Raw genomic sequence first — 23,557 nt, forward strand, 5'->3', positions numbered from 1 at the left:
TCGGAGACCATTGACATTGACCTTGACTTCAGAGAAGTAACCAAAAAAGAGTGGTCCAAGGACCAATTCCTGAGGGAATCCACTTGTCACTGTCCACTTTGTAGAGGTGGACTTCCTAATTCTAACTTTCTGGGTCTTGTCTGTGAGCCAGTTGGCTATCCACCAGGTGGCATGCAGGTTTGTACCTAACCTCTTGAGTTTGTCAACAGTGCCCAAGTGGGGTATTGTGTCTAATGTCTTTGTCAAGTCAACATAGGCAGTGTGAACCATTTGCCCTCATCCATTGCTTTGGTGACCTTCTCAAAGAAGTCCACCGGTTTGATTATGACCTCCCCCTTGACAAAACCAAACTGGGCAGGTTCCAGTGTCTGGAGGTTTACTATATCATTATTGATCATTTCCATGACCCATTTCCAGCTTATGCCCACACTGCATACATAGGTGTTTGACAGCATTAATGGCATGTTGTCTACTGATGTACTATGTTCTTCATCTGTAACTATGTTTGTAATTGTTAATTGCTATGTAAATCCAATGTAACTACTGTCTGTATATTTTAACTGTGGAGCTTTCTCCCTGGGCCTCCGCTGAAAATGGACCTATGTCCAATTGGACACTCCCGGTCAACAAATGTAAATAAAATAAATAATAAATAAAATGATAATTCTTTCCATGGCTTTACATATAAGACTAGTGAGACTTATGGGTCTGTAGTTTCCAGGGTCTGTAGTGGCCCACCTTTGTGCAGAGGGAGGGATGCTGTTGCTGTTCTCCATTCATGAGGCATGAATCATGTTTGGAGGCTAAAGTTAAATAGTAATTCCAGATGGCCTGATAGGTCATGCTTCATGCTATTTAGAAGGATCCTGGGATATTGTCTGGGCCCATTGTTGCAGTGTTATTGGCCTTAGAGAGTTGTTGCACCAGATGAATGTGTGCTACCTGTTCAGCTTATGCCCACACTGCATACGTAGGTGTTTGACAGCATTAATGGCATGTATATTATCTGTGACAGTGTGGATTATGCCAGAGATAATATGCCATGCCCACAAGGCAACTAGCCTGTATTGCCCATACTGTCACATACAGGTATAGTCCTTTCTAACACCTCCTGCAGATATTACAGTGCCAGGACAGTGTGTGTCATTACCTTCATAGAGTGTGGCTGTATCATAATAGTTGTCAAGTGTGTGTGTGTGTGTGTGTGTGTGTGTGTGTGTGTGTGTGTGTGTATGTGTAGGTTCATATGTTATCACTCCGTATCACATACATTATGCCATAGTCATGGGATTATTGGTGGTATTATTCTGATATTGTCCATGATTGTGATTGGTTCTTATAATGTTTGCCATGATCCTTTACATGTGGCCACTTTGCTGGAGAGTACACTCATATGCAGATATAACAGTCTGCATAACTCCTCAATATGCACCCTACCCAAGTTGTATTTTAGATCCGGGAAAGCTGATAGATGGGGGTCTATATTAGATGCACGACTGCTTAAATGTTTGAATCTCCAAAGGTCAACCTTTAGAGATCGAACAGTTAAGTGGTCAAATTTTTACAAAAATTAAAAAAAAATACACAACACAAAAAATAAAACTAAAGGGTTTAACCAGGAGGGCAAGCCTCCCTGCATTAATATACCAACTCCAAGATTGCACTACAGTGTAGGGAATGGGAAATTTCCCATTTCCCCACTGTAGTTCACTGAAGTGAGATCTTGGAGTTGGTATATTTAAGTAGCGGGGAGGGTGGGGGGTGCAGGGGGGCTTGCCCCCCTTCCTAAACTCTTTCTACATATTTGTTTTTTTCTTTATTTACTTTTTACCGCGGTGGTACAGCGGTAGCATTGTTGCCTCACAGCAAGAGGTTCTCCTGTTCGATTCACGGCTGGAGTGCCTTTTGTGTGGAGTCTGCATGTCCTCCCCACGGTCGAGTGGCCTCCGAAAGACATGCATGAATAGGCTTGCCTTCGCTGAAGGTTGGGTGTCGGGCTGGCAACTTGGCACCATAAAAAAATCTACTGCCAATCATTAGCAGACCGAAGTTCCGCTGTGGAGACCCCTAAACGGAAAAAGCCAAAAAGACAAACAACTTTTTACTATTTCGAACATTTAAGTGTTCGATCTGTAAAGGTCGACCTTTACAGATTCAAGCATTTAAGCGTCCGTTGTTGTAATATAGACCTGATAGATGTACTATGCATTATTCATGTAAGGATACTTATTTCACGCACACATCCTCCCCATTGTTATGTCACCTTGTGTGACAGTCACAGACAACAAATTTTCACTGTACAGTCCATACTGTACCAAATAGATATGTGCTTGGTGTTTCTACTTCAACCATCTTCCACTGACATGTCCTCCTCAGCTGTACATGTGGGAGTTTGACCTGTACTCTTTCCCTGTGTTCATTCCTACAGTTCATGTCTATGTCCCTATTCAATACACACACTTCCACTGAGTGATCATTTTACATCCAAGACAAGAACTTAGAGTGGTAAACAAACATATATACACACATACAAATATTTCAAGCACGGGCATTAAATGCCCTTCTAGCTTGCCAATATATCATAACACTTGTTCCCATAATGTGTCAGACCAAATGAAAAAAACGCCAGCACCAGTGATGAGCTGAGAGAACTGTAAGAGCTTTATTAAGCTGAAATACTAGACCGGTTCAGCACATGGCTTTCATCAGTAGATTAACACAGAGTAAAAGAAAAGCCCAACAATTAATACCTCTGCCCATGAGGTAGTATGACATCATTTCCTGTCTTGAAAAATATAAATAATAAATATATACTTATATAGATTTATAAATTCAAAGAGCATGTGTATAGAATAAATTTATCAAACAACAATAAATCTGGCACATACATGTAATATAATAGAGAGAATATTTATTATTTGTCATTGAGTCCAGGGGAAAACAAACCCCCAAGTTTCACTATCCATTTCCTTTCTTTGTTATTAAGAATTCCATGCCATCCAGTTTTAAAGGCCCGATTGCCTATAATGTTGTCTATAATAGTAAATGAAAATTTAGCAGTGGGATGATTCAATGTGTGTCTGTATAGGGCATTGGTAACCCTGGCATTCCTAATGTCACCCAGATGTTCAGATATTCTAATTCTGAACTGTCTAGATGTCTAACCAATGTAAAAGGCTTGATAGGTGCATGTTGCAAGATAGACAATCCAATCTGTACTGCAATTACCAAAGCAACGGATGTTGTATAGATGTCCTGTGTTCTTGCTAGTAAATGTTTTAGTTTTAAATATGTAACTGCAAAAACTACAGTGTCCATAAGGGTAGGATCCAACTAATTATTCACCCGGGAGGGTCCTCTGATAAGGAGTATCATCCCTAGATGTTATTTTCTTATAATGAGAGAAATGAGATCCCAGTGTCTTGCCCTTTCTATATGAAAATGAACACCTTACCCCCAAGTGGTCCTCTAATAGAGTATGAGACTTCAGTATATTCCAATGTTTATCTACAATGTCCAAAAGATGCATAGTATTTCTACCATATGTAGTGACAAATCTCAAGGTCTCCTGATTAGTCTGCCTATGGTGTTTTCTGTATTCCAATAATGTATTCCTGGTCTGATTTTTACTCCATTGCATGGCTGAACAAACAGTATGTCTAGAGTATCCCCTTGTGAGAAACCTATTGGCAAGATCTTTGTGATGTTGTCTCAAGTCTTGTTCAGAAGAACATATCCTTTTAACCCGCAAAAACTGGGATTTAGGGATATTATTAATAGTATGCTTGGGATGTAGACTGTTGGCATGTAGCAAGGTGTTATATTCTGGAAATTTGCGATATACAGAAGTTTTAAGGGTGTTATCTGGTTGACGATGTAAAAAACGTCTAAGAAGTGTATTTCATTATGATGGTAATCAACCGTAAACTCCGCACCCCATATATTACCATTAAGATGTTCAACAAACTCCTGTAAATAGTCACTTCCCCCTTTCCAAACTAGCCAACAGTCATCCAAGTACCTTCTCCAGATGTCAATTTCAGGTATGTATATGTTATGAAGCTCATCATAAATGATATGTTCCTCAACATACCCCATGTAAAGGTCAGCATAAATAGGTGCAAATGAAGCACCCATAGCTGTACCCTGTATCTGCCAGTAGCAATCCTCTTTAAAATAAAAAACATTTTTGGTGAGGATATGTTCAGCCATACAAATCAATAATGTGTTAAATCCAGGCGAGTAAATGCCTGCTTTATTCAGCCAAAAGTCCAATGCTGCTAATCCAGCCCAGTGTGGAATACTGGTGTAGAGAGATTTGACGTCAAGAGTACACATTAGCCAATGTGGTCTAATTGTGAATCTGAAACAATTTGTAAAAATTCTGTTGTGTCCTGGAGTCTGGCTTTAATCAATGGCAAAAGAGGTTTAAGTTTTTCCGTGAGGAAAACAGATAGGGGTTCAGTAAGTGATCCAATCCCTGAAACAATTGGTCTACCCGCCGGTTGATGAAGAGATTTATGGATTTTTGGGAATAGATATAAATACTGTTTTGCAGGATCCATAACCATTAAATGTGACTTAATCTTATCAGAAATAATACCAGCCTCCACTGCCTCCTGTAAAAAGTCATCAATTTCTCTTTTAAAATTAGGTGTGGAGTCAGTAGTCATTGTCATGTAATGATGGGGGTTAGACAACTGTCTATTTCCCTCATCCCAATAATAATCGGCATCCATGACTACAACCGCACCACCCTTATCAGCAGAAAGAATGATTATATTGGTATTATTCCTGAGGTGTGTTAAGGCTAATTGTTCAGCTCTTGATAAATTGTGTTTAATGGTATTATCTGATCCCAGGTGAAAATGTAGATCTTTGATAACTGTCTGCTGAAAAATAGCCACATGTTTATCCATTGGAGGGTTAAAGGTAGACCGATGAAATCTGAATTCAGAAGATCTTTGAGAAGGATCTGGTTGATCCTGTTGTCTGAAAAACAAGTTAAGATTAACTTTTCTACAAAATGCAATAATGTCTGAAACTAGAGAACTTTCATCAACAAAGACCCTAGGGATGAATCCAAGACCTTTATTTAGCAATGCGTATTCTTCTGGTGATAAAACATATTTAGAAATGTTATGTACATTAGTACACTGAGTGTCTATTTCACTACTGACAAAAAGAGGTCTTCTAAACTTTTTACCCTTTTGTTTTCTGCCTCCCCTATGTTTCCTACCCCTAAAAGGTCTTCTGATGTGCATCCCCTTTTAGAGTTTGGTGAATCACCAGTACCAATGGATTCCGTGTCTGTTGTGGAGGACTCCTCACCGGAGGTTGTATTAGTAAAAACAGCCTTTTTGAGTATAGATCTTGGTCTCTTCTTGCGAATGTATGTAGGATTCTTAGTGCCTTGAGCAAACCTTACCCCCTTGTGTGACTCAAACTGCCTTCCTCTATCATAATCCTCCCTGTCCCTTGAAAATTTATGTAGCTTCTTAGTTTTAAGATTGTTCTCCAGAATCAAAAGTTCCTTAGATAATTTGTTCAGGTTGTCTTTGAAATTGGTATGTTCTTCAAACTTTTTCAAGTCATTACAAATCTTTTCAACTTCCAAAATGTTTGTCTGAACTGTTCTGTCATAAAAGATGCCAGTATATTCACAAATGACATAGATGCTTGTTGCTGGGCTATCTGCCAATCTTTAAGTAAAATGTCATCAGGTGTGCCAACCAATGGTTGAACCTTCGACCTGAGCCCCCTTGGGGATATTTTTTTGATTTTGATAAGCCTTAAACAATTTTAAATGCCAAATGTTTGTCCTTAATGTTTTGATTTTCTTACCCAACTGGCTAAACAAGAGAAAGCAACCGTCAACTGGATCTAATGTTTGACCATCAGCAAGGTCCACTGGCAAAGTACCAATGCCAAAAACCTGAATATCATCTTTGTCCACACACAGGCCGGAAAGTAACTTTTGTAGATACATGACAATAAGTTGCCTAATAAAAATATTAGTTTCAGATGACCAAAACCAATCAATAGTACAACCTGGGCAAAAATATATAGGAACACTGTTAAATATCCCAAATATATATATATATATATATATATATATATATATATATATATATATATATATATATATATATCAGTTTGAGCCAGACAGGGATAAAAGTATAGAGCCCGTAATCCAAGAAAATTGGATTATATATTTGTCCCTAATAAATATCAAGATATAAAAATATGAGTCAACAAATAAGCAGTCAACCAAAATAACACAGAACCCTTGTTATTATAGCAGTTATAACAGTTCACCTATAATCAGGAGTTCAATTATAGGCACACCAAATTAGTGTTTCATTAATCCCATCCTGCATAATGGTAGTCATACTGAAGTTTGCCTTAATACTAATCAAGAAAATTTTTTGTCCCTAGATCTAAAAATGAAAACTTGTGTAGTTCTGATATAGAAGTAGTAACTAATACGTGTATAATATATTTGTGAATGACAAAAAGGAGGAAAATGGCCATAAATTGAGTAAAGTAAAAAGCATATGTATAAAAAATATACCCAAACCAGAATAATCTGAACACTATAAATAAGTCCCTATCCTGGTGCAACAGAAAATATAAACAAAGCTGAACACCACACCTGAAGAAGTACAAAAATAATCCTGTAATATTAGGAAACACCATAAAAAGTTACTACTGAAAAACAGAATTTGTTGAGAAAACACAATTTACATATGTTAGACTAACTCAATAAGACATATCTTGCTGTTATTCAACCTAAATATGCACCAATTAAGACATTGGAAATATCAGAAGTTCTAAACTGAATTATTAATCATGCCCAAATGTGAGCAAAAAACCATAAGAGGGTACATGACAATTAGTACAGTTATTAAACCAAATGGTGCTTCATTTGCACCTATTTATGCTGACCTTTACATGGGGTATGTTGAGGAACATATCATTTATGATAAGCTTCATAACATATACATACCTGAAATTGACATCTGGAGAAGGTACTTGGATGACTGTTGGCTAGTTTGGAAAGGGGGAAGTGACTATTTACAGGAGTTTGTTGAACATCTTAATGGTAATATATGCGGTGCAGAGTTTACGGTTGATTACCATCATAATGAAATACACTTCTTAGATGTTTTTTTACAGCATCAACCAGATAGCACCCTTAAAACTTCTGTATATCGCAAATTTCCAGAATATAACACCTTGCTACATGCCAGCAGTCTACATCCCAAGCATACTATTAATAATATCCCTAAATCCCAGTTTTTGCGGGTTAAAAGGATATGTTCCTCTGAACAAGACTTGAGACAACATCATAAAGATCTTGCCAATAGGTTTCTCACAAGGGGATACTCTAGACATACTGTTTGTTCAGCCATGCAATGGAGTAAAAATCAGACCAGGGATACATTATTGGAATACAGAAAACACCATAGGCAGACTAATCAGGAGACCTTGAGATTTGTCACTACATATGGTAGAAATACTATGCATCTTTTGGACATTGTAGATAAACATTGGAATATACTGAAGTCTCATACTCTATTAGAGTACCACTTGGGGGATAGGTGTTCATTTTCATATAGAAAGGGCAAGACACTGGGATCTCATTTCTCTCATTATAAGAAAATAACATCTAGGGATGATACTCCTTATCAGAGGACCCTCACGGGTGAAAAATTAGTTGGAATCTACCCTTGTGGACACTGTAGTTTTTGCAGTTACATATCTAAAATAAAACATTTACTAGCAAGAACACAGGACATCTATACAACATCCGTTGCTTTGGTAATTGCAGTACAGATTGGATTGTCTATCTTGCAACATGCACCTGTCAAGCCTTTTACATTGGTCAGACATCTAGACAGTTCAGAATTAGAATATCTGAACATCTGGGTGACATTAGGAATGCCAGGGTTACCAATGCCCTATACAGACACACACTGAATCATCCCAGTGCTAAATTTTCATTTACTATTATAGACAACATTATAGGCAATCGGGCCTTTAAAACTGGATGGCATGGAATTCTTAATAACAAAGAAAGGAAATGGATAGTGAAACTTGGGGTTTGTTTTCCCCTGCACTCAATGACAAATAATAAATATTCTCTCTATTATATTATATGTATGTGCCAGATTTATTGTTGTTTGATAAATGTATTCTATACACATGCTCTTTGAATTTATAAATCTATATAAGTATATATTTATTATTTATATTTTTCAAGACAGGAAATGATGTCATACTACCTCATGGGCAGAGGTATTTATTGTTGGGCTTTTCTTTTACTCTGTGTTAATCTACTGATGAAAGCCATGTGCTGAAACCGGTCTAGTATTTCAGCTTAATAAAGCTCTTACAGTTCTCTCTGCTCATCACTGGTGCTGGCGTTTTTTTCATTTGGTCTGACTAGCTTGGTTGCCTTGCACCAGCCGTACTTGCTAGCTTCTTTTTTGCTTACTCCCATAATGTGTCCAGGCTGTTCTTAAAAATATCTAAATTAGTACTTGCGTTAATATAATTTGGTAGTCTGTTCCATGCATTAGCTGCTCTGTCAGAGAACCAATTAGTACACTTCTCATTCCTATAGAATGTTCACATAGGTTGTCTGATGATTCTCTAGTAGTTTTTGATAATACCAAACATTCCCAGAGGTATTTGTGCCATATATACTTGAATAAGATCTCTTCTTACATATCTATATATCTATATATATATATATATATATATATATTTATATATATATATATATATATAAGAGACACTGTCAAGTTCAGATATTTTAGTCTTTCATAATAATTTAAATTTTCACATCCATGGATACTCTTGGTATATTTCCACTGTACTCTTTCCACTTTACTCATGCTTGTTTTCTTATAGGGTTTCCATATTGTTATTCCATACTCAAGTTTGGGTCTAATATAACTAACAAACAATGACTTCATAATTGAATGATTGATTGACATTTGTTGACTGGGAAAGTCCACTGGGTCAGAAAGTTCTATTTTCAGTGGAGCCCTGGGGAAAAAAGCTCCACAATTACAGACAATTTTATCATTCAGCTTATATATTACAAAATGTATTAGAATTAAAAAGAAAAGATTAACCAGTAAAAGCTCCATCGCCACGCCTTTATCCGGCCTGTAATATTCTCCTTCAAAATAATAATAGTTGCCATCTCAATATACAAAAGAAAAATATAGTAAAGGGGCAATGTATAAGAGCAGCTCGTATGACTTCAGATTATAATGAAATGTTACAGGAGTTGCATTATACAGGAATACTATTTAAGAAATGTGGTTATCCCCCCATAGTGGTTGATGATGCTGTGACATATGTAAGTAGTGAATGGGGTAAAAAATACAAGCCATTGTTGGAGTTGAGTTGTGTACAGGTATGGTCAAGGGGAAGGGCACAACCACTAATGAGTTCAACAAAGCTTGTATTTTGCCCTACGTAAAAATATGATAGATGTCAAGACTATCATTCGCAATAACTGGAGTATTTTGAAATGTGATCCAGAAATTTTTGGACTGGTGGGGGAATATCCTAAGTTTGCTCATAAAATAGGATGCAATATATGCACACAAAACCATGTAAGTCTGGTACCACAAAATGTGGCAGATGCAATCAGTGCTCTGCCATATTAGAAGAACCTACGATGTGTGTAGGAAATAGCAGTCAAACTAAGTTAAATTTTGTGAAAGGCAATTGTCAAACTAGGAATGTAATATATCTTGCCCTATGTACAAGATGTCCCGGATTTTATGTGGGTAAAACCGGACGACACTTGAAGGACAGGATATATGATCATTTATATGCCATTAAAAAGGGGGATGTTAATAACGCACTATACAGGCATATTAGAGACAACCCTGGTTGTAATATGTTTAAGTTTGCCATAGTGGAAGTATTATTCCCACACCATAGAGGGGGGAATATGAAGGCATTATTGAGTGAGAAGGAGTTGAGATGGCAAATATTGTTAAATGCCACCACTGTACCAGGCATTAATGATAATGTACCTATCAAACCAATAATTGAAGCTAAGATGTTATATATGCAAGTGTTCGTGTACTCACATATTCATGAAGGGGAAATTATGTAATGTGGAGGTTTGTCTGAACGTTAATTATTGAATGCCATTGGTTAGAATATATTATATACACTTTTAAATTAGTGATTTTAGTGTTCTGATGAAGTCTAGCAATATAGATGAAAGCGCTTAACCTTGTTTGAATTGTTTTTAAATAAATTTGATTATTATTCATTTCAAGTTCGAGCAGCTACATTCTTGGTTTCCACAGTGTTTTTTTTTCTTGTGTTTTATTCAAGTGGTCGTAACTACATGGTTCCCATTTTTGTATTAAGTTGTTTTTGCCATGAACTCGCTGGACGAACTACCTTCGATATTCTCCCCTATACGAAGGGATGAAATTCAAAAAATACAATCCGAGATGGTCATCTTAAAAGGGGAGATAACTAGACTTATTGACTTGCTTAGTCAACCAATTAGGAGTCAAAATAGTGACTCTGTACGTCCTATGACCTCACATAACCAACCTGGAAGTGCAAGAGTTTTATCTGGTCAGTGTGAGCAAGATGATTTTATTAATACTCCAAACAGCATGCCCGGTTCCTCTTATGGTATAGTTGCAAGCCAACAACAGCAGGCGACGAATTATTGCGAAGATGAAGGCAACAATACGGAGGATGAGGTACATAGCTCGGGAGCTATTCCAAAGAGAACTGTGCCTAAAAGAACATATTCAGTTGTCGCAAACCTCGGCAACCAAGATACTGTTTCTGATAAAGCTCCTACTTGTTCACCCGATAGGCATACGACAAATAAGGTGAATAATAATATTGGAGGGCTTGACAGTTTTCTAAATAATGTGCAAGACTTCCAGTTTAATGATGACAGAAAAGCTGCTAATACTAATACAAACGAACAACTTGATGGGACATTAAAACATATGATATTTGTTTTTGGTAAAAAACTGAATGCCATTAAGCGGATTCAGTTGGACAATGCTTATTTACACCATTATATTGCATTAAATATTGTGCCCATGGGGCTTAGATTTTTTAAGAAACCCTTAGGTATTGATATGACTGACGAACCGTTGCATGAATGTAATGCTATGTTTGACAGTTTTGGTAGTACTTTTATGAAGTTTCTTATTAAATGTAATGATGGTAAACTGTGTAAATTAGTGAAGGAGGTTGAAACTTTGAATTAACGCATTACTCAGGATTTATTGTTTGACCAATGGCAGCAGTAATATAATAAACAGTACCAATATGCTAAAAGCAATAATCAAAAAATTTTTAATAGGAAGTGTGTTAAACTACATAGAGATTTGATACAATACAAGGAGGGGAAGGTTTATAATTGGGAAAAGGCATATAGAGAGAAGAGAAAACAGGTAGTTTCAATAAGACATCCAAGAGAAATGGAGAGGTCATATAGACCACCAAATGAGGAATTTCAATATTTTTTGGAGGAGAAAATAGAGTGGGAGAGTGTGGGAAGAGGAAGGGGGAACACCCGGAACTTCCAATCTCCTAAATACAGAGAAGACAGAGTGAAAAGGTGAAAAGTACTGATAATGAGGGGATAGTAAAGTACAATGAAATTAAGTATGGTAAAGGGATTTTTTTATTTATAATTATACTACACTTATACTACAAGATGAACATTTTGCATTATTTAGAAAAGGGGTTAAATTTGTACCCAATATGAAAGTTAATGTGGTGGACAACATTATAGAATTCAAGTTATTTCTACGCAAATTGAATTTAGGCATATATTTTAAAGAAGCAGGAATGAAGAAATGTGATTTACAGTTGAAAAAAAGAAGCACCTTTACCCCCCCCCCCCGCTCAGTCCCTTATTGGCAAGTTTTGAGAAGGTGGTTGTTGAATTATACAAGCTATCTGCTAATAGTAAACAACAGAGAATGAAATATAACCTTAGTAAAAAGGAATATGATTTATTAAATGAACTGAGTGTTAACAATAACATTAGGATTTTACAACCAGATAAGGGGGAGGGGTAGCGTTAATTGATAATAATGATTATTTGAATGCAATTCACACCATCCTACAGGATACTGATAATTATGAGACATCATCTATTAATGAGATACACATCGCTTATCAACGTATAGATTACTTATTGGAGGAATATTTGTTGGAAAACAGAATAGAGATAGATTTGTATACATTTTTGAAGGTAGAACATCCCATATTGGCCACAATAATGGGTATTCCGAAGATCCATAAAAATATATTACATCCACCGTATAGGCCTATTATTTCAGGAAGCAAGTCCAAGACCTTCCTCTTCGGGAAGGTAGTGAATACCTGATTAAAACCTATTTATGCAAAGATCGAGGAGATAGTTAAGGATTCCTATGATTTTTTTAAGTCGACTGACATCTGGTTTATGGAAAGAAAATTTAATTTTCGTTACCATAGATGTGGTGAATTTATTTACCTGTATCCCAAGGGACGAAGGTATGGACAGTTTTGTCAATAGTATTAGGAAATTTGCCAATCTGGATTGGGAGAAAACACTGCTCATTAGTGAACGTATGAGCACTGTACGTGATTATAATTTCATACATTTTGAAGGAGAATACTACAGGCAGAATAAAGGGGTGGCGATGGGAGCTGCCAGTGTCCTGATTTATGCCAACCTAGTCCTATTGGATTGGGAAGAGCAAGCCATATTTAAAAGTAAATGGATGAAATATATTAGATGTTATATCAGATTTTTAGATGATGTGTTTATTCTGCGGGATGGTAGTGAACCTGCAGTGGAGTAATTTGTTGGATATTTGCATACATCTAATTCTTTTCTTAAGTTTACATATCATGCAAGTAAAGAAGGTATTTCATACTTGGATACTTATATTTCTCACACTAGTACTGGATTTAAGTCTAGAATTTTCAGAAAAGAAACTTTTAGTAATTCCTATTTGGAATATAATAGTTGCCATCCCAATATACAAAAGAAAAATATAGTAAAGGGGCAATGTATAAGAGCAGCTCGTATGACTTCAGATTATAATGAAATGTTACAGGAGTTGCATTATATAGGAATACTATTTAAGGAACGTGGTTATCTCCCCATAGTGGTTGATGATGCTGTGACATATGTAAGTAGTGAATGGGGTAAAAAATACAAGCCATTGTTAGGAGGTGAGTTGTGTACAGGTATGGTCAAGGGGAAGGGCACAACCACTAATGAGTTCAACAAAGCTTGTATTTTGCCCTACGGTAAAAATACGATAGATGTCAAGAATATCATTCGCAATAACTGGAGTATTTTGAAATGTGATCCAGAAATTTTTGGACTGGTGGGGGAATATCCTAAGTTTGTACATAAAATAGGATGCAATGTGAAAAGTAGACTATACAAAGGTTATATGCACACAAAACCATGTAAGTCTGGTACCACAAAATGTGGCAGATGCAATCAGTGCTCTGCCATATTAGAAGAACCTACAATGTGTGTAGGAAATAGGAGTCAAACTAAGTTAAATTTTGTGAAAGGCAATTGTCAAACTAGGAATGTAATATATCTTGCCCTATGTACAAGATGTCCCGGATTTTATGTGGGTAAAACCGGGCGATGCTTGAAGGACAGGATATATGATAATTTATATGCCATTAAAAAAGGGGACATTAATAATGCCCTATACAGGCATATTAGAGACAACCCTGGTTGTAATATGTTTAAGTCTGCCATATTGGAAGTAGTATTCCCACACCATAAAGGGGGGAATATGAAGGCATTATTGAGTGAGAAGGAGGTGAGATGGCAAATATTGTTAAATGCCACCACTGTACCAGGCATTAAAGATAATATACCTATCAAACCAATAATTGAAGCTAAGATGTGATATATGCAAGTGTTCGTGTACTCACATATTCATGAAGGGGAAATGATGTAATGTGGAGGTTTGTCTGAATGTTAATTATTGAATGCCATTGGTTAGAATATATTATATAAACTTTTAAATTAGTGATTTTAGTGTTCTGATGAAGTCTAGCAATACAGATGAAAGCACTTAACCTTGTTTGAATTGTTTTTAAATAAATTTGATTATTATTCATTTCAAGTTCGAGCAGCTACGTTCTTGGTTTCCACAGTGTTTTTTTTTCTTGTGTTTTATTCAAGTGGTTGTAACTACGTGGTTCCTGTTTTTGTATTAACTTCCTAAGTTTGGAAGTGCAATATTAAATATCTGTCCCTTTTTTCTGGCCATTTGCCCCCCCCCCCCCATTTGTATGGCTTTGTCCATAGTTTTTCCTCTAAGAGGTTGAGAGTGTTAAATTCTAATACATTCCTATGTGACATCTATGTCAAATATGTCCCTATTGCTGGTTATTTGTCCTCTCATTAAGTTGGCCTCTGTGTAGATGTGTTGCACTAACAGAATGGCAGTTATTTGTAAAGCCCCGGTGATCATTGTGACATTCCATGCAAATCCACACACTGTAGGTGCGCTTCTTTGCATGGAATTGCTATTCACGTTCGCTTACAAGGTTTTGTGGCCAGCAACACTACTGTGAGCTGCAAAACCTAGCTGAGGTGTGCCAAGCCTTATTAATATGCATTGCACATTCGATTGCACTAATACATAAACTCCATGTAGGCTCTGCACGAAGCCTACACGGAGTTTATTGAATCCTTTGGATTATGCTATACCAGTCTTTTTTTTTTCAGGTCATGTAGCTACTTAAGTTCGGTTTGGGGTAGAAAAGATGTTCATCATTCTCACTGATGCAATAACCATAGGCTATATGGGCTATATCCTTCCCAGGCTATAATGGAAACTTTTGATTTAGTTCTTTTTTCTGTGCATTTCTGTTTTACTATATTATGCTGGGCTCATTTTAGGATAATAGCACTATATAATAGCTTAATTAATTGAATAATTAATTTATGGTAATTAGTTCATGAGTATATTTATTGGCATCAGTTTTTTTTGATGTACTCCTAGAAGGCATTTACTGCCAAAGCACTAGAGAAGAGCAATTTTTGTGCCTGTTTTTGTTTTACTAAGCTGTTTTTTAGTACATGTTTCAATATTGTATCTGGCCTTTTGTCATATACTATTATAATGGCTGGAAAGTTTCCAAAAGTCTCTAACTCCCACCTGCACACCTATGTCCAGTTTGCTGTGCCTTGAGAACCCCAAAGAAGAAAATAACAGCCTGAGTGTTAATTTTATCAGTACTTTCTTGCCACCCTTGAGAGAGAACCTCTGGGCTTAACAGTAACTGTGGATGGCACTGATCTGTTAGGGAGCTCTTCCACACAAAAATATTATTTTAATATTTTGAGACAAAAATATGTACCAGTCCTTATTAAGAATTGTGTTTTTTACTGCATTTACTGCCTAGTGGAAACTTTTTGGATGAGGACTTATTAAGATTGTTCTGGGCACTTTTTGGGAAAACAATGTGCTGGTTGTGCACTTTTTAGCTGTGAATTGAAGGACTTTACCTGTTTTTAAGGAAAATACATATGCGTTTTATGCTTAAGTACACCATGTGACAACTTTGCTGCTTTTTATTTAGGCAGTGACATTTTAGTGAAAAGCAATTATTGTGGAAAACTAAAGTATACAGCTTATGCATTTATTATGTGGGTATCGAAAAGACTGAAGGGAAGGTTGAGCATATGTTCCGGTTGTGAACACTACAGTGACAACCTACCTTTCGGCCAGCTCCTTTCTGCAATGTTGACTGGAAGCAGACTTCTCTCTCAGCAGGAAAATAGATTCTCTTACTGGTCCTGTGGTCCCTTGTCTCACTGTACCCCCAAAATATAAACAACTAAAAATCCCTTGCCTGTACTATCAGTTCTGTCTAAGCCTCAGATGTTAGTGAGAGACACTGCAGTGCCATTGCTGATTCTAAAGACCAGTTGCTGTTTTTTCATCAATTCTCTGGTGTAGTTCTTTTAGCCACCATGGACTTAGGGTTAAATATGTCCTCTTCAGCTGCTCTAGTGTCTATGCAGGATATGGCAGATCATTCATCTTTAGATATGGGAGTTTCTCGCAAAAGTTCTTCCCAGGGTTGCCACGGTAAGAGACCTGTTTCCCAGATCAATGTGCTATGCATTAGTTGTCCTCCATGTTGGGATGTCCCTAGAAAAAAGAAAAAAAATAGGTTAGACATATTTCATTTTAGAGTACAATGAATTATGTACCTTACCTCAGGGGTTATTGCAGACTTTGAATCCTGTGGATCAGTAGGATAATTCTGGTATTAACTTTAGCTCCACAAGTCCTGAGGTTGCTTTGTCAGAGGATTCTGATACTGACAGGGATGGGGACAGGAGGTCTTCTGCATTATCTTCACAAGCCCCTGACTTTGATTCTGTGAAGAACACTTCCTCAAATTCTCCTGTTGAGGAGTTATCTTTTTCTGATACTGTGTCCAGATTGAACAAAATGTTCTTATGGGGGGCAAATGGGTGCTACACCTCTTTGAAGAAATACTAAGACGTTATGCAACATTCTACTGCCATTCCTCTTATTATAACAGCCTTGAAGGATGTGATTTTTGTTTCTGCTTGCAACTATCCTGATAGTCAATCTTTAATCTCCAGAGAGGCAGACAGACATAAAATGTCTCAGTCTAACAAGTATGTCTTTTCTCACCTCAGAACTGATCAAGTAGCTATTTTTATTTTATCTCCAGTTGCTAATAAAGTTCTGATCAATGCTAATCCTTCACCTTTGGACAAGGAAGGTAAAACCTTTGATACATTCGGAAACAGAGATTCCTCTTCTTTAGCTGTTACCTTCAGAATCCTAAATTACCAGGCACATATCTTGAAGAACTTGTTCACTGATGTGGACAGATATTTTTTTCTGTTTCTTTACCTTCAGAAGGCAGGTCCATTCTGAATCTATTATTACTAATATTCTTTTTCCACTTTCTAAACATTCTTTAGAGCTAGAGTGTGTATGATTGTGCTGACTCTGTTTCCAGGGTTACAGCTACTAATACTATGATGAGACACTCTGCCTGGATAAATAATCTTAAGTTTTCAGAAGAAGTAAATTCTAAGATTTTGAATTCTCCTTTGAACAGGTTGGTTATACTAGATCCACCCAAGTTCTAAAATAATGGATGAAGAATGTACATTTATCTAGGGTGTTACTATGATTTTCAGTCCCCCTTTTCTAAGTCCATCAGATTTTCTGGTTCATTTTTCATTTTTCAAAAAGCAAAATAAACAAATCCCATCCAACTTCTAGCAATCACGGATATAAAAAGAAGCAGGTATCCTTTCAGAGAGTAGGATATGCCTCTACATCACAATGAATATGCCAGTATTGTCTACCTCCCTACACACAGACATATTTCCTCCACATCTGCCCCAGAAACTGGTTTTCAGTTCTCCTGTCAGAAACAGATTGTTTCAGGCAAATGAGTTCTGAAAGTAGTTCTGGAGAGTTACAAATGGCACTGAATAGACATACGTCCTTTTTGTGGAATCCCCCTCATCCTCTGAACCAAACAATATTTTTTCCACAGGTTCTTTAATACGTCCTTTCTTTGGGAGGTTATAAAACCAGATCTAGCTGATGTGATCAAATGACCAGAATGTCAAAATCCACTCCCTGGAGACCATAAAGTTGAACATTGCATTTGTCGAAAGCTTACATGATGAAAGTTCAACCCATTGAATGCCATGGTAGGCCAGCAGAAATATTTACTGTGCCATTAATAAACTCTACAACAGAAGGAAGAAACTGTTGCAGAAAAAGGTGAAGTTGCAAGACTGGAAAAACTCCCTTATTAGCCTCAACAAAAAGTTGAGATCCCTCATCAAATCGTCTCAAGCCAGCTATGAAGACAGAATTGTGGCAGACACCAAAAGCAATCACAAAGTCTTCTATAGTTATATCAAGAACCTCAACGTCAGTACCCAGATTTGCTCTGAGTTACTGCACAATGGTACCTCCTATACTGAGCCAACAGATATTGCCAATATACTGGCCAACAGATTCATTGCCAGCTTTACCCCTCTCCCCCCCAAAGGACCAATCACAACACCAGAAGAATGTCAGGCACCCAGCATTACTGTGGCACAGGTTAAAGCTGCATTGTCCGAGGCCAAGAATACAGCTTCCATTGGACCTAATAATATCCCTGGCTGTGTTCTACATGAACTACAAAGTGAACTGGCACCACATCTGTGTGCCATGTTCAGTCATAGGCTCACCTCAGGCTTTGTCTCTACTGAATGGCGCACTGCTACAGTCATCCCTCTCCATAAAGGGGGAGCAACTATTGACCCTGTGAATTATCGCCCCATTAGCCTGATGAGTCTGATATGTAAAGCTATGGAACAAATCATCATGGACCAGATTAACAAAGATATAGGAAATCTCCAAACTGTAGACCCCACGCAATTTGGCTTTGTGAAAGGGAGATCATGCCTGCTCAACCTGGTTGACTTCGGTGAGGGCTGTGGATGAAGGTAATGCAGTGCATGCAGCCTACCTTGATCTGGCCAAGGCCTTTGATACCATTCCTCACTCAGGAATTATTGATAAACTCATCAAACTAGGCATCAACCCCTATATCACTAGGTGGGTTGCAAACTGGCTCACAGATAGAACACACAGTGTGAAAGTAGTAGACTCCAAGTCAGACTGCCGACCAGTCACGAGTGGAGTCCCACAGGGATCGGTCCTGGGTCCTCTCCTGTTCAGCATCTACTTCTCAGAAGTTCAGGCCAACACAAAGGGACTCTGGCTGACAAACTGCAAGCTGGGAGCCATTATTAACTCCCCAAGTGATTCAGACATCCTACAGAAAGGCCTCACTGAGACCAATGACTGGTGTCAAAACCATGGCCTTAAGCATAATGCCAAAAAATGTGTCATCATCCCCTTTGGTAAAAACTCAGTTCCCACTAATTACCACATCGATGGGAGCCCACTGAACACTGAAGGCATTATAAGAGATCTGGGTACACAGGTTGACAGTGACCTCTCCTTCGACTACCACATTGCCACTGTGGTCAGAAAGTCCTTCTATGTGGCACATCTCATTACCAAAGATTTTTCATCCAGGAAGAAGGAGGTCATCATCTCTCTCTCTACTCTTCCCTCATTAGGCCAATCATTGAGTATAATGCCCCATTTGGCATGTACCTCACTAGACACCTGCAACAGCTGGAGAGGAGACAGAAGTACCTCATGAGGAGGATTCTAGGCATTAAACACATGTCTTACACAGACAAACTCAAAAGACTCCAGCTATTCTCTGTCTCATATCGCCTACTTAGAGGCGATCTTTGCTCGACTTACAAAGCTATGTCTGACCCAGCTCTGTTAGAAATGCTACATCTAAAGAAATCCCAATCCCTCTACACCACACACTCCAGAGACCTCAACCTCATTACCACAATCAACAGAACATGCTGAAGGGACAGTTTCCTCACCCAGACACTGCCCATGCTCTGGAATAGACTTCTCATACATGTCAAGCAGAGCACCTAGCTGTCCCTCTTCAAGAGAAATCTTGATGAGTGGATGGATAATAGAAAGTTCACCCCAGGGATCACTCCAGTGGATCTACTTGATAGAGGCACTGGGACCTAACATCGGGTGGCACAATGCCAGGGCACTTCTATGGGCTAGGCTTGTAAAGGCTGTAGGGCCATTAGCCTAGTACACACCTATGAACCTATGGTGTACTACTATTTAAATGTACTATGTTCACTAGATAAATACATGCATGCCTATATACATAGTGACATCTGAGCTGCTGGCCTACCATGGTATTTTATGGGTTGAACTTTGCTTTTGACAAATGAATGTTCAACACTGTGGTCTTGTCAGAGTGGGTTTGACATTCTGGCCATTCGATCATGTCAAGTAGATCTCATTGAACCAGAGTCCCAAAACCAGAGGGAAGAACGATTCTATTCTAGAATGTTTCTGATTGCAAAGAAAGACCTGTCATAGATGCTATGTATTGATCTCTTCTTTCCTAACTTGTTTATGAAAGTACCAACGTTCTGGATGTTGACCCAATAAAGTCTGTTAATTCTCATTCCCTTTCTAGGTTGCATGGAAGCTCTACACATAAAATATACTTATTGCCACATGCCAGTTCCCTCAGAGCTGAAATCTTTCCTCAGATTTTCTGTGTCTGGGTCATATTATCAGTTCTCTGTATTACCCTTTGGATTATCTACAGCTCCAAGTTTGTTTATAAAATGCATTGCCCCTGTGATAGCCCACTGCAGACTGCAGGATATTCACATACTTTCTTATTTAGACAACTTAACTTATCTTTGCAAAGTATTTTTCCAGCTGTCAGGAGTCACTTTCATAGGTTACAAATCTTCTCAACGTGGATTTTCAAACCAATAGTAAAACTTCCTCCTTAATTCCAACACACAAATTGTGTTTCTAGGATGCCTTCTAGATTCTTCCCTGCAAAAAGCATTCCTTACACAGGAGAAAGAGATTTAAATCTGGAAATATTCCTGAGCTTTTCAAATTAGTCTCAGACTTCAGCCAGAGAATACCTCAGAATTCTAGCGTTCAGAATCTTATGATTCTTGTAGCCAGACTGCATGAGAAAAATCCAATGCTTCTTGAAAACTGTGTGGACTCAACTTTCTCACCTTCTAGAATTTCTAATTCCTGTCTTGGGTTTTGTGAAGAGATAACTGCTTTGATGAAGACACAGATCGCAATGAATCAAGGTCTGCCATTTGCTCTTCCAATCCCAACTCATTCTGTCACAACAGATACTGCAGATTTTGATTGGAGATGCTATTTCAATGGAACAAAAATGCAGGATCATTGACACAAATGAGACAGGCCAAAGTACATAAATGTCAAGGATATGTCAGGTGTGATCCATGCTATAGAAACTATTCATTATCTGTAGTCCTCAGGACTTCTGCAGTTGATTACAGACACCACTGTGATGTCTATAATCAACTGTAGAGGATTACAGAAAACACCACTGTGACATAGCACAGGGGGTCACCAGATTATACCCTTTGGGCAGGCTGGCTATGGTGGCGTGATCGGTCACTCTGAAGCACTGAATTGCCCTCCAATCTTCCTTTATTATTCCAGAGCAAAATGTGGTAGCAGATAAGCTGAGCAGGACCAGGAAAGACTTGGTTCAAATGCAACTAGAAAGAGGGTCTTTAAGGAATTCATTCATTTGTGCGGAACACCTGATAAAGATCTGTTTGACTCCTTTAAAAACAGACAGAAAGATTTTGTATCAGGACTCCTTACATGCAGGCCTGGAAAACATGCATTTTTATACATGTATTTCTACACTTTCTGCTAATATCCAGAGTCATTCTAAAGATTCAGAAGAACTCTCAAAGGAGCATTGTGGTGACTTCATTTTAGCCTAGGCAACTGTGGTTTTCCCTTCTGTACGGAATTGGCCAAGGGCAATTACCACAAGCTTCCTCAAAGACTGGATCTGTTCACACAAGACCAAAAGACTTTGACACACCGCAAGATGAAACATTTACAAGGTACTGCCTGGATAATTCTCCTGTGATACCTTATAAGCACCTAGTTTCCTAAGGAGAGCAGGTACTAAAGGAGGCAATAAACCTTTCTACTAGTAAATCTCTGGTTTACAGGTTGGTGCCTCAATAATAGGCAGGCCCCATTCTGGGATTTTGATTTACTGTTCTTGTATACGTCTGTGAGTTACTATCCTCTGGCCTGTCTTACTCCTCTAGCAATGGGTATTTGTTGACCATTTCAACATATCTCCCCATAAATCCTCCTCTTTTTTTTCTTAGACTTTGCTTAAGCTGTTTTTTTTGTGTGTGTGTGGTTTGGAAGACCACCTAGTATACAGGTAGCACTTTGTTGGGATCTTTACTTTGTGCTGGAAAAGTAAAATCTGTCTTCATTTGAATAAGCTCTTTTGGTCGTTGTTGGTTCATTATCTGGAAGAGTGAAGAAGCTCTATACATTCCCCTTCATTGCTAATGTATCAACCTACTCTAATCTGTGCACAAACTGGTTACTAATCAGCAAGTCAAAGTGAAGACACACTCCCAACCTTAATAAAGTTTGCTGTCTCTTCTCTCCTTCATTTTACAGGTAGTTTGAATTCTTACTTACCCCCTCTGAGGCCTTCACTGATAGTTTTCCACTGATTGCCTCTCTGGTTTATTTGCATTCCACCTGGTTTACACCCCTTGTGCTATCTCCCTCCCCCAATACTAAGTCTATATTAGAATCCTGCTGAGCATGGAGCCATCTTTAAATTTCTAGTCTCCCACCAGGACACAAGTGCTCTTCAGTAATTGCATTCTGCTTGCTGGTAAGCCATTAGACCTCAGGAATTTGTTTAAAGTGTTCAGATTTGTAAAGTAATACTTACTTTTTACTCTTGTCTTGGTGGGCTCTGCCCCACTCCGTTCACCCTTGCTAACGCTCGGCTGTCTCCACTCCCCTGCCCTGCCCCCACTACCTCTACATTTATAGTAATCACAGCCGCACCCACAGCTCACGCTCACATCACCTCCACCAATCACAGCTCCTCAAGTCACATTATACCACACCAACTTGCTCCACAAAAAAATACTTCCAATCACTCTTATTCCCATTAGGTATTTTTTATATCATGCCACACTACTTACCCATCCACACATAGTGCAACCCTATAATTCCTATTCAGAGCCCCACCTACTACCATCTTAAACTTTATAAGCATGATTATCACACAACTAAGTCTAGTCTGTCTTCCCATAATTCTTTATAACACCACAAGTTATCACTCTAGCAATATCCCTAAACTTAGTAGCACAACACTACATTATGCACTCTCATATACAGACACCACACATTATAATAACATCTGTCCACAATTGTTCAAGAACTACATAACGGACAAATTCAGAACTAAGCATATATGCTCTCATTCCTACTTTAAAAACACACAATACTTTCTCACACTCCTCACCAAACTTCAACATCTGTATCACCATTTTAACACCAGGCTCACCATAAGTGCGGATATCCACCCCAACTTAGGCCCAAATCCATCCTGTCCAACACAAACTGCTCCAACACAAATGTCAGAACATAACACCCCCACTATCTTCATCCCAGGGCAAATCAACAACAGCAGCAAAACCAACCATCTTTTAATGCTAAATATTAATATTAGAAGTATCAAAAATAAAATACCTGAACTCCAGGCCACAATAGCATACTACTCCCCAGACATAGCTGCTTTAACAGAAACCTGGCTAAATAAAAACATAGCTAACTCAGAAATTCTCCCTACCAGCTACAATATCATTAGACAAGATAGACCACTTCGTAAAGGGGGTGGAACTGCCTTACTATATAAGTCCAACTTAACTGTACGTCAATTACCAAACTCCTACCCCTCCCCCAATAATTGGGGCATACTTATCCCACAACTTCAACTTCATCCTAAAAAGGTAATCACCACAATTGTG

This window comes from Protopterus annectens, chromosome 12.part0 (genome assembly GCF_019279795.1).
Source record: "Protopterus annectens isolate FY-2018-M chromosome 12.part0, PAN1.0, whole genome shotgun sequence".
Taxonomy (NCBI): Eukaryota; Metazoa; Chordata; order Ceratodontiformes; family Protopteridae; genus Protopterus; species Protopterus annectens.